Raw genomic sequence first — 17,270 nt, forward strand, 5'->3', positions numbered from 1 at the left:
TACATGTAATCTTGTTTTTGATTAAAATTAAATAGCAGGCAACTCAGTATCATATTTTTCTGGCAAGAATCTGGTATACAGATAATAGGTATAGTCCATAAAAACGTTATCTGTGCTTTGGTAATCAGCTGGGTAAGGGTTGGCTTAGAGTGTTCCTAAAATTATGAAGGGACTAATGGCACACTTTCCCTGGTTAGGTGATGCTTCCCTTCTTTATGGAGAGATGGAAGGTAGGCATATATATAAAGATGACATAGTAAAATGATAGTACCCCAAATATTCTGGTATAGCATAGTTTTAAGGTAAAATTTTAGAGTGTGGTTTCCCCCATTTTTATGTGAATGGAGCTCAGACTTTTTAAGAATGATCTTTCTACTTGCACAAAGATCATATTTTTGTTTTTACTTTTGGGTGTTTTTCTTTTGTTTTATGACTAGTACTTTAAAAGTGATAGATTTATTTTTAAGGCATGCTCTTTAATCTGCAAAGAAATATTTCTTACTGCCTTGGGAGCTCAATTACCTTTTTTTATCTATTTAAATCCCTTATTATTCTTTATTGTCACATCACACTTAAAGTCTTGCATTGGATTTTAAATGTGTTTTATTGCTGTTTAAATTAGAAACAGCCCTCATGAGCCTCCTGCTGCAAACTACTCCGTAAGTAGAGACTTTCTCCCATATAGCTCCTGAGCCACAGGGAAATGTAGAGCAACTTCCTTTTCCTTTTCCAAATTTGGTCCCAAGATTGAAATAATTTTAATATTTGGTTCTTTAGTAATTCAGAACTAAAATCATAACTATTACTTAAAAACTGAACAAAGAAAGCAAGTAGTTTTTTTTCCTATAAGTAATATTATAATGGATAAACATATTTAGTCAAAATCAAGAAAACATAAATTAGAATAATCTCCCACCTTTTTTACTTCCAGAATATACTGAAATTTTTTGTATTTTTATTTAGTCACCTCAGATATACTTCTGTTTTTAGATCATTGATATTAGAATGAAACATTTGATTTTCTTTAATATATGTGTATATAACCAAGGATGACAGTTTAGTCAAATCAATTCCTCCTGCAACTGATTAGATATATAATAAGAAATAAGATAGTAATAGTAATTCCTAAGCAAAACAATATAGCTTATATTTATTGTATGTGATTTGTTTCTTTTCTCTCACTGCTTGTAGAACTTTGTTCTTCTGTTGGGTTTCTGGAATCTAAACAATTATATGCCTATGTGTAGATTTTTTTTTGATCAAGGCTAGTTGGAATCCTATATGCCTCACTTATCTGTATGTCAAGTTCTTTCCCCCTGCTTGGGAAGTTTTCTACCATCACTTCTGTGAACAGTTTTTTTTTTTATGTTATCTGCACTCTCTCCTGTTTCTTCATTGACTCTGATCAGTCTTATGTTATTCTTCTTTGGATCGTCTAGCAGCTGCTGAATTGATTTCTCATGGTCCCTTACAATTTTAAAACAATTTTTCTTTTCCTGGTCACTAATTGGAATCTTATCTTCTATATCTGAAATTCTGTCCTCACATTGGCTCATTCTGCTGGATAGACTTTCAATGGAGTTTTTAATCTCCTGGAAATCTGTTTGCATCTGTTTTATTGGTTCCATTTGTTTCCTATTGGGATTCCATCATGTTCCTCAGCTCTGCTATTTTTTTATCTGTGTCCTCTCTAGATTTATTAATCATGTCTTTCACTATGGGCACAATCTCTGCTGTTATGTGAGAAATTCTTTCTGATTTCATTTTTTCCAGATCTTCTTTTGTTGCTAGTTCAGGGAGTCCAGGTGGTTGAATATCAGATTGTTCCATCTCGTTTCCCTTTGGGGTTGCTGTAAGTGTTCTGGAAGTCTGGTTCTGAGACTTGTTTATGTGTCTTCTCATTTTGATGGGTGTGTGTGTATGTGTGGGGCGGTGCTGCTGGCACCTGCCAGCTCACCTCCTCTGTGCTGGGAGCAGTGGTAGGTTGGCCTGGATGCCTCCTACTCTGCACTGGGAGCTGTGGCACATTAACCCAGAAGCCTCCTCTGTGCTGGGAGCTGTGGCATCACAACCCGGAAGGCTCCTCTGCCTATAGCTTATTTTTATTCTTTAAAATTCTCCACTATATTATAACAAGATTTAATTTCCTAGTGGCCTGCTAACTTTAATGAACTCACATTTAGAGGCAATAAAAACTCTGTAGTAAAAGTCATTGTGATTTCATCTCTAGAAGTCATTTCTGTCTACTGCTCATTTGAGCATGAGGAAAATGAAGATTTTATATGTCTTCCTCTTTTCTTCCTACCTTATGAAGGTAAATATTGATATGGATTTAGTTGAATTCCAAGACAAGTGCTGTGCCAAAATTTTTAAGAAGGTTTTCAAACTTAAGAGTTATGCGTGATTTTATGATATAATGACTGTCTCTCTTTCACTTATGTTTGGGTGTCCTACTGGAATGCCAATTTCTGAGAGTATGGTTTAGGCAGCAAAGCCCAAACACAACAATCTCAGGGCCTGCTTTAGTTTGGTGGTACATATATTATGGAAAAGCAATCACTATATTGTCAGTTGCATGTTAAATTGTAAAAATAGAGTGTTAAATATTCCCATAATTAAACATGTATTTCCTTGCTTTGATTTGCTTAATGTTATTGGAGAGTATATTTTAATTGAAGATTTTAGAGAGAAAATGAATGAGATGCTCAGGGTAGAGTTCCAGTATTCCTAGATTTCTGACTTAGTACCATCTAAATATTGTACCTTAATAGTACCATATTACAATAAAGTAGTAGACCACAGCATGAGTTTTCATTTCTACTTGCATTTATTTGGGTCATTTATTTTCTCCTTTTGTTAAGTTTGGCTAAGTTTGGTCAATTTTGTTTATCCTTTCAAAGAACCAACTCTTAGATTTATTGATTCTTTGCATTGTATTTTTGGCTCAGTTTCCCTAACTTCTATTCTGATCCTTATAATTCCATTCTTTTTACAAGTTATGAGTTTGGATTGCTCTTGTTTCTCTAGAATTTTGAGGTGCTTTATTAGGTTATTTATTTGGGGTCACTCTATTTTTCCAATGTGGGTATTCACAGGGATAAACTGCTCTCTTAGGATTGCTTTCATTGTGTCCTATAGGTTTTGGTATGCTGTGCTGCCATTGCCATTTGTTTCTAGGAAATTTAAAATTTCTTCCTTGATTTTATCTGTGACCCTTTGATTATTCAAGAGTGTATTGTTTAATTTCCATGTATTTATGTAATTGTTGGTCATAACAATGAGGTTTTTATAAAGACGATCAGAATATTCTGGGATTAGATTCTTGTGATGGTTGTACAGTCTTATGACTATATTAAAAATCACTGAAATATAGGCCTTAAAATGTGAATATCATGGTGAATTTTATCTTAATAAGAAAAAAGGAGGCCGATGAAAAGAATGCAAAAGAGGAATATGCAAGAAATTAAATAGAAGACCCCCATGAGATTTGTTTCAGTGGCTTTGTAGATGTTGACCACTTTGTGATGTGATCTCTTTTTTCTCAGGTTCTTAGAAAAACATTATATCTCACACTGTCATTTTCTTCTAGGGTATTTTGTAAGATCTTAATTCAAAGAATTTTCTTGGTGTGTATTTCCATTTGTAATAAAGCTTGTATTTGGAAAGTTATGAATCTTGAATCTAAGATTATACTTACTTTTTTTTTTTTGGTACTGGGGATCGAACTCAGGTCCTTGCTCCTGGGAGGCAGGCAGCAGAACCACTGAGCTAAATCTCGGCCCCTATACTTCCAGTTTTATGGTGATATTGATGATTAGGAAGGAAGCATGATATTTTTGCCTTGTTTAAGGCTGGTCTGTCAATACTATTCAAAAAGACTACATCACCAGCATAAAAATGACATCAAGGATCTGGTGACATGCTTGCACAAAAGCAACTTGACTCATTGGTGATAAGGGTTGGGGGGTGCATAGGGTGTGGGGAAAAATTAAGTATGCTATATGCATATGCAAATCTAACAAAATGAAATTTGTTAATATTTATAACCAATAAAACCAAAAAATGGAGAAGAAGTAAAAAGAACCTTGCTGTTACATAGGACATTAAATTGTATCAGATTAGAGCCTTCTAATACTTAGGAGGAATAAGAAATCCTCATTGATTGACTCTCTGGTAGTTATTTCATGAAGATATTGAAAATGATGATAGGAGATAGATGAGAGGATCAAAAGACCATTAGATGTACGCAAGTCAGGTTAAAGATATGTCAATCTCCTTGGAGACTTTGTTACTAGGCATTTAACAGAAAAAAATTGCCCATTCTATTTCCCAGAGGTTTGATGGTAGTAAGAGTAGTGCAGTAGAAGTCCTCTTTGAACATCTTAACTTCATCAGTGAAGGGACTTTTGCTATTGGCAGACAAACATAAAAGAATTTCTAAGGTGGGAGAAATTCTAGTAGCAACTTAGGCACAGTTATGTCAGTGGCCTGTTTGCATGAAAAGCTCTTAACCATACAGGAAACATGCAGAGTGTGGTAGAATGTATTTATACTCATGAGGCTTTTACAGTTGAAAAAATTACATTTGCCAAAGAAGACAGGACCAGAAAGAACTGTGTCTCAACTTTGCCTTAGCTTTATATTTTTACCAGGATTGTTTTTCTGGCAAATAGTCCAAGCTAAATTTACTTGTGCAATATACAACCTGAAATATTTTTTTTATTTTTTATTTTAAAAATATATATATTTATTCGTACATTTTAGGTATAAAATACATTTACATTTATCATTGGGTGTTTGTACTGGAACATGATGCATCTTACTTTTTATTTTTTCTCCCATTACCTGTGTACCCTTCACCCCCTCCACCCTTCCCTATCTATACAGAGTTTGATTCCACTTTTTTTCTTATAATTTTTTTTCTTTCCCTTCTTCCCTTTCCCCTTTCACTTCCACCATCCCCAAACCCTTGGACCTTTTCTTATCTCAAATTATCAATTATTCATTTTAATCATTTTCATCCTTATTTACACTTTCAATTTCTCACACTAGAGAAACTATTTGGTATTTACACGTGTGCCCTATTTATTTCACTTAAGAGTATGGCCTCAATATGCATCCATTTAGCTATAAATGTCTCTAGTTTCTCATTCTTTATGGTTGAGTAGTACTCCATTTTATAAAAAAACCCCACATCTTCTTTATCCAGTTTCTAGTTGATGGGCATTTGGGCTGTTTCCAAGCATAAGCTATTACAAATTGTGCCACTATAAACATAGGTGCACATATATTGCTGTGGTATGATTCTTTTAATTCTTTGGGGAAGATTCCCAGTAGGGGAATAGCTGGGTCAAATGGGACCTGTAGTCCTAGTTCTTTGAGATATCTCCATACTGATTTCCACAGTGGTTGTACCAAACTACATTCCCACCAACAATGGAGAAGGGTTCCTTTCTCTCCACACCCCCGCCAGCATTTGTTATTGGTTGATTTCTTGATAGCAGCCATTCTTTCTGTAGTGAGGTGGAATCTCAGCATTGTTTACATTTGAATCTCTCAAATGACCAGTGATGTTGAACATTTTTTCATATATTTACTTGCTGTTTTTACTTCTTTGTCTGAGAAATGTCTGTTCATTTCAGATGCCCATTTTTGAATTGGGTCTTTGAATTTGGGAGGTCTGTTTTTTTCAGTTCTTCATATGTTCTTGATAGTAGACCTTTGTCTGAGCTACAGCTGCTAAATATTTCTTCCCACATTGTAGGTTGTCTCTTAGCTCTGTTGGTAGTTTCTCTTGCAGTGCAGAAGCTTTTTAATACGATGAGATCCCAGTTGTTGATTCTTTGTGCTAGTTCCCGTGCTACTGAAGATTTGTTCATAAAGTCTTTTCCTATGCCAATGTCATCAAGAGTTCTACCTAACTTATCTTCCAGCAAGTTTAGTGTTTCTGACTTAATATTTAGATCTTTAATCCACTTCAATCTTAGTTTAGTGGGCGGTGATAGGTATGGGTCTAGTTTTAATTTCTGACAGTACAACCTGAAATTTTACCATCAATATTTGTGGAGGAGATTTAAAAGATATTCTTTGCTGCAAGCTTTGCTGAGTTTATGGATTAAATTTCAGTGACTGACTAAGGGGAGTAAAGAAGCCATTTGAATATTTTCAAAGTCCATCTGAATGTATAAAGCACTCAGCTTATTTTTGGTTAGATTTGTCAGCCCCAGATCATTACAGGTACCCTACAAATTCTGTAAGTGCAGTTCCTGACTTTAGAGGAGGTTGACAAGTGAGAATTTTCCAGGGGTTGAGGAAGAGTTCTCTTGCAAAATAACCATCTTAGCATCTGTATGTCAAAAGGTTTACTTTAGCATGAGGACTCTAGCTGCTAATTTAAGCTTCAGTTTTGTGAATGGCTAATTTCTATTGAATAGTAAGGCTTCTGATAGTTTAGCTATTTGAGCCCCATTTTTGATATGTTTGGTGCTGTCAGGAACCCTTTGTGTTTTCTTACTGTATTAAAATTTTGTCCAACTCCCAAAGCATATATGCTAACTGTGTATATGTTACCTCTATTATCTTCTGTTAGGATGACATACTGGTGAAGTCTGTGAGTTCAGCTCCACTGATTTAACCTAAGGTGGGGATTTGAATTCAGTAGTTTGTTGAAAATCTGCAACAATGTGTCTAGCTTGAGATTTCTTGTTTGTATCACTGGGATATGTGTGAACCATTTATGAAGAAGGTGACATCTGGATATTTGAGAGAAGTGTTTGTGGGTGAGGTTTGGGTGAAGAGAAAGTATATACTGTGTGATAGTGATGCAGTCATGAGATTTTCAGATGGAAGAGGAAAAATAACAGACAAAGGATGTTTAGACAGATGAAATGTAATATAACAGAGAGAAAGTTGTTAGGTTTAATAGGAAATGAGTGTGAACGTGAAAAACGTGTTGGATATCCTTCGTTAGTAGTATTTGAATTACATTGGGTCTCAGGTTGAATGAATAACTGAGAACTAAGTTATCAGTGGTCTAACCAATTTGACTATAACAGTATCAAAAGCAAATGGAAATGTCTGAGTCATAGGGCCTAAAGTGAGGACAAAATGTCCAATAGAATTTGGCTTTTTACAAAAATTTTAATGTAGTAAAAGTAGATATTAATAAAGAAAATATAAAAAGCATTCTTGTTTCTGTGAAATAAAACAAAATTTCATAATAAAGTAACTAGAAAATAACAATAGTTAGTACAGTGTGTATAATAATGCTAAAAGCATGGCCAAAATGTTAGAGTATAAGTCATAGACAAAAAAGATTCTCTCTTACAAAGAAAACAATAATCAGATAAAAGCATAAAACTTTTTCTTTAGTGAACTAAAAGATTTTGGCTTCCATTGTATTTTTGAATGAGGATACCCAAAGCACGTCCTTTCCATTTTTGCATAAAAATGAAAAAAGAAAATGAGTAATCAGAGTCTAAGAGCATGGGAAGATGATACTAAGGATTGGAGGTTTTGGAATGCAGACAGAGAAGGAGAATCACAATTAAAGGTTTGAAGATGGACTCTTTAGTCATAGCCTAGAAAAAGGAGGCAATAATGGAAAATTTAGGAAGCCAGTTCCAATACTATTGAACTAATTGTATAAAACTTTGGAGATATGTTTTGGTCTCAGGTTCAGGGAAATTGATGATGGTATTAATTTATTTAGTTAATAGATTATTCCCTGAATGGGAGATATCACAGCCTAGATAATGCACTTGAGAGCTATGTAATTATATTTCTCCATGGAGAATTTACATTCCTTATGGGCAAGAGCTTGTACTAAATACTGGATATACAAAAGCAAGCTGCCAAAATTAGATGAGCAGAGAAGGTCATCCATAGATTAGATAAGAGTTTTAGGATAAGGTTATATTTCTCAGATTTGCATTTATGGTTCCAGGGAAATTAATAAGGGCCTCAGTACACTCCTGAGATATAACGTATTTCTGATTTTCATATAGAAGGAAAAACATATTGTTTATTGGGGTGAAAAGGTATACCAGTGGGGATCAGAACAGAAATTGACCATAAAGTGAATGGTGTTAGGTTGACTTCTGCAAGAATGGTGTTAGGATTAGAAATTAGAGCAAATATGGAAAGACTATTGCACTAAAATCTTTGGCTAGCTGGTATCATTTGCATCTTTTTCTTTCTGGGGGGATAAAGGTATTACGGTACTGGATATAGGATCCATTGACCTTGAATTATAGTTGGAAACTTTGTGAAACTTTTGGTTGAGACTCTATAGTAGTAATTTGCAAGTGACATGGAAGAATGTTTGTCTTTGAGAAGTTTAGGTTTCCAGATTTAGATTGCTAGTAGAAATTACAGTCTGAAAGAAGCCAGATGTCCTAATATGGTTTGTAATAAAGATTTAATGTGATATTTAGAGTTCTGCCAAGAATAAGGAAAGTCATATGGTTAATATTAGTCATTAAAGGGCAAAGGTGAGTAGGTACAAAATTAGGGACCTCAAAAGTGAGGGAGATCAAGGAATGTTACTATTCTAGTTGGAATGTAAATGTCTTCTCAGAAAGATTTAATGGGTTAGTGCAACTAAGAAAAAGGCTTTACTGGCCATAAAGCAGAAAAAAGCTTGACAAAATCAAGTGATTTGCTAGATTAGGTGCTGTACAAGTAAAATAAAAAGTGTTAATGATGGGATATGTTGCTTCTTTGTGTGCTGGAAGGATGGTTCGATGTACATTATTGGCAATGATTATTTTCCCTTGCACATTGGGAGTTAGTTGTGTCCCCTAGAGTGAGGCACACTCAGAGGAAAAAAAGTCATTGGGAGGATTGAGTTTTGGACTCTTGGTCATTTTTATATTTTAAGGTCAAGTCATCCTAAGTTCAATGTCTCTTTCTGTTTGCCATATCCACAAATGTCCCTATTTGTTGAGGTTTTCAAGGTAGACAATTTCCTTGGTTTGTTTCCTTCTTACTATTTAAATCATAATGTTATTAATTTGCCTTGTGTTAATTGACAGTTTTCTCCAATAGAATCATATGGTGTTGAAGTTGCATATGTATTTCAGAGAAAATAGCATTTACATTATATTTTTGTAAAATATCTCTAATTTCTGATCATAAACTCTTTGTGAAGTTAATGACCAAAGCAGAAATGATTTGGTCATTGAAAGTGTGACTGGAGCAGTCCTTGCCAACATTTTCTAATCTATGCCTTTGGTTAGAAACAGACTCATACTTTATTATGTGCAATTTTGTATATTTGACCAGTCAATTGTATGAAAAGGACAATAGGAATGGATTTTAAGTTTTCCCCCTAAAGTTTTAGTCAACATGTAAGTGTGGAGGGTGTTCTGATTTTTTTGAAGGTCCTTTTGAAAAGTGGTCAATTTGGCTTTTTAAAAACCATATAGGGATATGTTGGGCTATTTAGCATTTTCATGTTTTTATACATTCAGGAGTCTAGGAGAATAATATCCCCATTGATTTGATTACCAAATTCTTCATTCCTACAGGTACTCAGAAAGCCCTTATGAATAGTATGTGAAGCTGACTGTGATGGAGGCTTAAGGAGGACTTTTTCAGGTGGATACTCCTGTCTTTGAACTCCAGGGCTAATAGGTTAGGAAAAGAAGTTAGGGAACAGTGAGGTTTAGTGGAGTCAAGAAGGAATAAAGGAAGTATGGGTTGAATATAAAAAACAGAATTCCCAGAGTATGGATGAGTAAGGAGAAAGGCCTAACGTGGTACACATGGTGGGTTATTGGTGAGGAAAGTGTTGTGAGGCTGTGTTATTGATGAAAGAAGAGCCAAGGAATGGATTGGTGGTAAGATCATCTTTAAGGGACTGCACAGAGACGTTTTCTCATTTTAAGCTTGCTTTTGCCAATCAAAAAAACCCGACAATTCTTATAGCCTTGAGATTTAAGAGAATCTCATAGATGGACAAATTTAGCATATCCCAGGTACCACAAACATTGGAGTCCTAACTTGTCCTTATTCAAATGAAGCTAATTTTGATTTTATAATTGGCTTTTGAAAGGATTGAAAGTCCTACTTTACCCATATTAGACAAAAGCTGACAACAAAACCAAATCAAATGACTAATCAGTCAAAATCAAACCCTTATTGTAAAATAACAACAATAACAACAACAACAACAACAACAAACAAAACAAAACAAAATTCCAAATTCTTACTGTAGTACTGAAGACAGATGTTTGTATCTCAGTGTAGGAGCTGAAATCACAGTGAGATTTGAGTTGCCAGTTAAGGAAGGAACACAACTCCAGAGGCCTCAGCATCTGTGGGAAATGAACGAGTGAATAACTGGTTCATTATACAAAGTTTAATTTTATTGCTACAATAGAAAACTTTTGACTCAATTTCAATTGTAGATTTTCTGTACTTAGTTCCAAATTAGAGTCTAGAATTTGTCTCTTATGGCCTAGTTATAAAGTACATGTATATATACACACATTCATACACACGTCTATATTTTTAGTTCTAGGGATTGAATTTGGGTTCCTGTACATGCTAGATAAACTATCATTGAGTCATGTCTCTAGCTGTACAAAATATATTCATATAGGTGAATATCATGTCTGTCAAAATGACTGAAACAAACCTTGACCAGAAAAAAGAATAAAAAATGGAGCAGAGAGGACAAACACAGTTGTGAGTTCTTAACTAAAGCGCATTCAGTCCTATAAATTCCTTTATGGTACATCAATTTTTATGGATTACAAAATGCTTCATTTTAAAGTATGTGAGTCTCCCAGAAATGACTTACAGAATAAAGAAAAGTAGCCAAGTGCTATTTTTGCTTAAGTATAAAATCCACCTTAACATAGCATTGCTACTAATGGTTCTTTTATGATTTTTCTTTTCCATAACATCAACTTTGATTAACTATTTACCAAGTGTTTAATGAATTACCTAATAAATTTCATTTTGAAAGAAAAATATTATAACAATATTTGCAAGGATTTTTCATGTCTCAAAATATTATAATTCTTTTCCAGATCATCCAGAATGACAGAAGTATATTTGTACAGAGGAAAGAGGAGTTGAAGAATGATGAATCCTCTAGTTTGAATCTGACTCTGCCATTTATTGTGTGACTTTGATCAAGGTAATTGCATTTCTCAACTTTATAAAGTTAGCTCTACTCAGGTAAAAAAAAACAACACTTTTTTCCTTGCTGATACAAGATATCTTGGTGCTTAGAGTAATATGTGGAACACATTACAGTCTTGGTAAATATGTGTTAAATAAATGAATTATTTTATTTTAAAAATAGTATGTGTAGGGGGAAGTGATAAAATTTTAAGATTAAAATATGGGTAGTACTTACTAATGTGCATAACACATATTTGGCAGATACCATGTCTCAGTTTTTCATATTATTGTTCAAATATCATCTGCCAAAGTTTTCCCTAGCCTCTTTCAAATGTCAGCCCCTGGCTATATTCTCACTGGTAGTTACCAGTATCTAATATTCTTTTAATTATTTGTTTTAAATTAACACAAATACCCCACTATAATGTGAGTACCATGAAGGAAAGTAATTTTGTATTATTCACCGTCTACATTCTGTCTCTAAACAGCGCCTGACAAAATAGATTCTTTGTATGTCTTTTTGAATATTGGTAGAGTGGAGAAATGTTTGCTATTGCTTTTGTTTTTAATCATTAGTAGGATTTAGGTACTGAAATGCATTGCTGGAAGCATTCAGCTTGACCAGTTAGGGAATGCAAGTGAAGAAAACTTGCATGGATATATCTGAGAAATTTAAACTATGAAGTTTTCATGTGGATGAGCAATTACAAAGAATAGGAGTGGCATGAGGGCAAATGACAGTTTGCTCAGTTATCCCTGGTACAGGGCACAGTGTCTGGCATACAGGAGTTGCTCAAATGCATTGTTGAACAAAAGAATATATGAAGTCAAGAAAGATTATTCTTCTATTAGATTACTATGATGGTGACTAAAATGATTTTAAAAATAGAAAATAAATTCAACTGTTACTTAAAATGTGAGTGCCCAACAATGTTGTCAAGGATGAAATTCATTCCTCAAAACTCAGGAACAGAAACATTACTTCTTTCTTTAATCTGAATTAAATGTAATCTATTTTCTGAAGATGTACTGAAATATGAATGCCTGAAATGCACAAATGCCTGGTTTCTTACTGTCTTGTAATCCACTATTTCGGTTTTGAGGGAAAGAACTTTGCCATTACCAGCTTTTATTCCAAGTTGATATTTTTTTAAAAATTCATTTACAGGGCCGGGGATTTAGTTCAGTGGTTTTGCCACCTGCCTTGCAAGTGGAAAGTCCCAAGTTCGATCCCCAGTACAAAAAAAAAAAAATCATTTGCTTTTTGACCTCTTTCTTTTCTGCATATTGGATTATAGCTGTACCTTGGCTCCAATTGCAAGGGAGATTGTGCCAGAAAATTTAATTTCTTGAGGGATCAGGTTAGGTCTTTTCCCTTATCTCTCTGTAGTTTATCAGTAGTACACAGCTAGCAGTGAGAGATAGGAATCAAGCACCAATTATGGACGGTGACCATCTGGGCAGTTATTAGGAATGTAAACTGCAAACTTAAATGTACCATCTTGACAAAGTCCATGCCATATGAATATTAATCTGGAGTAAACCACTGTAAAGTGATAAGATGGCTTCACAATCAAGGTATATTCTGCTAGAAGATAGTATTCCATGTAGAACAGTCCCTAAAAAGCAATTTGTCAACTGTATTGGTATGCTAAATTATGGGGAAAGCAGTTTTAGGAGTAAATGGCAAGCTGTTTCTTTGGAACAGTTTGAGGAAAACTGGTTTTCATGTCCCCTATTAATGTTTTCAGCATCAGATTGTTTGTACAGAACATGAAGACATGCTACAGAAAGAGTTCATACAATGTACAGTACTCCAAACAAAAACTTACTGGTGTGTTATAAAACTCTTCTGTTCCCAGCATTCACTTTATCTACCAGCCTCCAGGGTGGTGCTCCTGTGTGATGGTTATGTTTCATTGCCAAATTGATTGGCTTGGGAGCCACCTAGAGGATTCTGGGTGTATCCAGGTGGGTCATGGAAGCATGACCTTCATTTTATAAAACAGTAGTTTCATCCACTTTGAGTACAGATGGTAAGGCAGAATGACTTTGTAAGTTGTGTACATGACCAGATAACTATCAAATGTTGGACACACCAAACTTGTTGGAAAACAATTTCCATCTGCACTACACAATCATAAAGGAAAACTGATAAATCAGTCTTGCTAATAAAAAAACTGCCACCTATAAATTTGACATATTAAATCAAGGACACATGAACTCATGATATATCTAAGTTATATCAGAGAAAGACAGGCCCATGAGCTTATCAGACACAGACAAAAATAAAATACAATCCTCTCACCTGGATCATATCAAAGGAGGGACACCCAACCCTGAGGTGTGGCAGTGCCACAATAACCTATCATCTCATTAGTGAATGTGTCACAAAGTCTACAGGTTGTGAACTCAGGCTTTTTGACTCCCAGCTTCAGCCCAGTTTGATTTCTGCTTGGTACTGTCTTCTTAAACAGCCTGCTGACTCTTGGTTCAGGCTTTGAACCAATTCTATGCTACTAACAATCCTTGTGTCCCTGAAAAGCTTTGCCTGATCTGTAATCTTGTGTATCCACTTGTGATATCTTTTTACATCTCTGTAGACACTCTGCTTTGATTTTACTTGTTTAAAATCCTGTAGCCACTGTTAACCTTGTCTTAGGCATTCTGTAACCTATGTATTTTATTGTGTGAAGTGCAATGTGTGACTTGAGTATTCTAGAATTAGTAATTTAGATTGGAATAAAATAACCTATGATTTTCAAGCTTACTGGTGGCCACTGACTGACCCTTGATTCCTTGGCCTGATGAGGTTAACAAAAAAAATTGATGTAGCTAATGAATTTATTGTCATTCAATAAAATCTGACATTATGCAAAGACACAAATGTGTCTGGTCTATGTTACTGGGATAGACTTGCTCAGGACACGTATATCTGGTCTCTGGCCCCTTCTGCTTTGGTGCTATTTCCCTGATCTGCTTTCTGGCCATCATGAAGTAAGGAGCTTTGGTCTGTCATGCCCTTCTGGGATGATATTTCTTCCACGGAACCAGCCAACCAAATCCTCTGAAACAGTGAATCAAATTAAATCCTTCCTTTAAGTTGTGAGAGTGTGGAGATTTGTCCCAGAAGTGGGAAAGTTGACTAAAACAAAAAATTGGTGCACAGAATCAGGATTGCTACTGCAACTATATCTGGCCATGTGGTTCAGAAGCCTTTGGACCTGGATTGAAAGAAGACTGGCAATGTTTGGATATACAGGCTAGAGAAGCCCTAGAAGGCTGGAAGCAGATCCTGATGGCTCATTCTAATTAGACATAAAAGACAAGAATGCTGGTAGGAATGCAGACAATAAAGGCAAGAATTCTATTGGAAAACAGACTAAAGACCACACGTGTTCCACTCTGACAAAAAAATACGTTTGCATTTTCCCCATTCCCTGATACGGTGTGGGAGGCTAAATTTATGAATGATGGAATAGCTGATGTATCAGAGGAAATTTCAAGGCAGCTTAATGTTCAAGCCATGGCACAGGGACTGCTGTCTACTTTTAGCCAAATATATAGTGAGAATCAGGAGCAAAAAGCAAGTCAGAAGTATTTGAAAAACTTAAGTTTTAGCCAGAAAGGTACCATGCATAAAGTTGAGGCTCAGAGTATCTTTGGTTGCTAAAAGATTAATGCTGTTACAAAGAAACCAAGCACTTTAAACTGGGCCCCCCCCCCCAAAAAAAGGATGACTTGAAGGCATCTCAAGAATCAGCAAGATGCTCCATTAGCACAAAGGTACAAAAGTGTCCACCTTTCATTTAAGAAGAGAGTCCTCAGGCCCCCTGCTTGAGAAGAGCTGCCTAGGGAATTTGTTCCCAGGAACTCCTCTCACCATGCTCAGTCATTCAGGCACTTAGAAGCAGTGGCAGCCATGCTTTTCAAGAGGGCTAACTACTGCTCATGGTGGTGACAGAATTTTTTGTTGTTTATACGATCTTGGTTGTTTAAACTTGCAGAATGTAAAAGTTATGGGGTCAGAGGCTTCTATCAAGATTTCAAACGAAGGCTTGGGAGGGTGGGCAGTATGCTTCTGAGAGGTGGGTGCTTGAAGCCATGGAAATGAAGCTGACGGTACAATGGAGATGATAAGAATACGGAATGTCTGTAGGAGAAAACTGTAGGCAGCAAGGGTAGCAAGCCCAAAAGAGAGGTCATTTGGGCTGCAACCACCAAGGCCATAGGAATGGGGCCACTGAAGCCCTCTGGAACTTATCAGATACCCTGATGCTAGACACTGAGCTACAGGGCTTAATTTTCCTCTGCTGAGTTTTGGTATTTCTTTCGTCTGATTCTTTTCTATTTTGTTTCTCCCTTTTGGAATGGAAAGTTTACCCTGAGCAGCTATATTATGGGATTAAGCAACTTGCTTTTTGAATTTTATGATGGTTCACAGCTGAAGGTTTTCCTTGAATCTCAGAGTAGATACTTGATGCTGGAACTGCAGAGAATTTGGGGAGGTATTATTGCATTTTCATTTGTATTCAAGATATTTGCAGTGTGTTATTGGAATTATTAATTTATGATTGTGTTTAGAGATTTAGTTTGAGAGAATATATGTGGGCATCAAGTTAACAAAGAGGGGATTTTGAGGTTTAAATTTATTGGTGAACTAGATTGGCTTGGGAGCAGCCCTTTGCATTAATAAAACACATTTTTGGGTGTGTCTGAGTAGGTCATGGCCTTTGGGTTTATGTCTGTTCTCTCATGCCTTACTATTTGACACTGTTTCTCTGATTTACAACACCCTTCCTTCATGATGTTTCAGCAGAATATGGACTGAATCCTCTGAAACTAGGAGCCAATTAAACCTCTGCTCCTTTAAATTGTGAGTTTCTGGTAATTTGTCTCAGGAATGGGAAAGCTGACTAATATACCCTGGTACTTTCATTGGAGAGTTCCAATAGCAGTTCCAGTGGCAGTGCAAGCCTTGTCACTACTGGCTTTCCTTCCTACCCTGTTCTACCCTCCACCTATATAGGGTATGTATTTTCCAGGAACAATATTGATAGCAGACTAAGGACAGTCTTACTTGTCAGGGTTCCCAGTTTTGCTTTGCTTTTGTAGTGAGCTCCTAGAGAACCTACAGAAGGACATTCAGATAGCTATATCTCTCCTCTGCCTTGCTCAGTTGCCATCTGTTGCAGCTGGCAGAATCTGAGCCTGAGCTATTTCTCCCAAATACACATTCCTTATTTCTTTTGCCAAAATATTCTTAGTATTTTGTGGTCAGAGATTTCTGAATTCATTTTCAGCTTCAGTGAAATGCAGACACACTTTCATTTTCACTTTCATTTGGAAGGTTGCTCAAAAGGTGATTAATTTCTGGTTTTCAACATGGTAAAAGCTGGATGCAAAGTGCTCACGTAATTGAGCCATGTACTCTGAGAGTTGTAATACTCTGGGAACAGGGCCCCCAATGTGATCTTTTGTTTTTTAAAGGCAGAAGCTGCTTAGTAGTGGGTAAGAGTTTCACTATGTGCACTCCTGTAATCTCAGCACTTGGGAGGCTGAGGCAAGAGGATTGCCATGAGTTCAAGGCCAGCTTGGGCTACCTAGTGAGTTCAAGGTCAACCTGAACCACACAATGAAAGGCTATCTCAAACTCGCCCCTAAAGAATGTCACTATAGCAACTAAGAAATAAGCCTTCTCCAAGGTTTTAATTTTTTTCTTCCTTCCTTTTCTATTTTCTTTCTTTCATTCTTTCTCTCCCCTCTCTCTCTTTTCATTTCATTCTTTTCTTTCTTTCTTAGCAAACTGTTTTTCCATTCCTAGAAAATACCTCCTTTACCTAGAAATTAATTGTGTTGAGGGCTTAAAATACTTTTACAACATATTGTCTTAAAATATTAGACGTTATTTGAGTTTCCATTTAGCTGAGGATATTACAATGTTATCTTATCCATGAATTGTGCTAACAACTATTATACCCTCTTATGGAAAGTGTGTTCTTTCTTAGAATTTGAAAGCCTGACAAAAGTACCCTAAAATAACCTGCTGTGATATGTTTACTTCCTCTTCCTGTTTGACCTTTCTGCCACTTAATTCATATATGCTACAGATGTTTGTAAACATTTGCAAAATT

The 17,270-nt window shown here is 35.7% G+C and overlaps 1 long non-coding RNA gene across 1 annotated transcript in view; it reads left to right on the forward strand.

Annotated features, from left to right (window-relative positions):
* LOC147827890 (uncharacterized) overlaps positions 1-17,270 on the forward strand; it is a 286,837-nt gene that overhangs the window by 38,944 nt on the left and 230,623 nt on the right. The window contains exon 3 of the long non-coding RNA XR_015451552.1: positions 11,040-11,149. This is a non-coding gene — a long non-coding RNA (uncharacterized LOC147827890). The remainder of the gene's footprint in view (positions 1-11,039; positions 11,150-17,270) is intronic.

The sequence above is a fragment of the Heterocephalus glaber genome, unplaced genomic scaffold, assembly GCF_053883595.1.
Source record: "Heterocephalus glaber isolate CG9 unplaced genomic scaffold, H.glaber_assembly_v1.0 deba00001429, whole genome shotgun sequence".
Lineage (NCBI taxonomy): Eukaryota > Metazoa > Chordata > Mammalia > Rodentia > Bathyergidae > Heterocephalus > Heterocephalus glaber.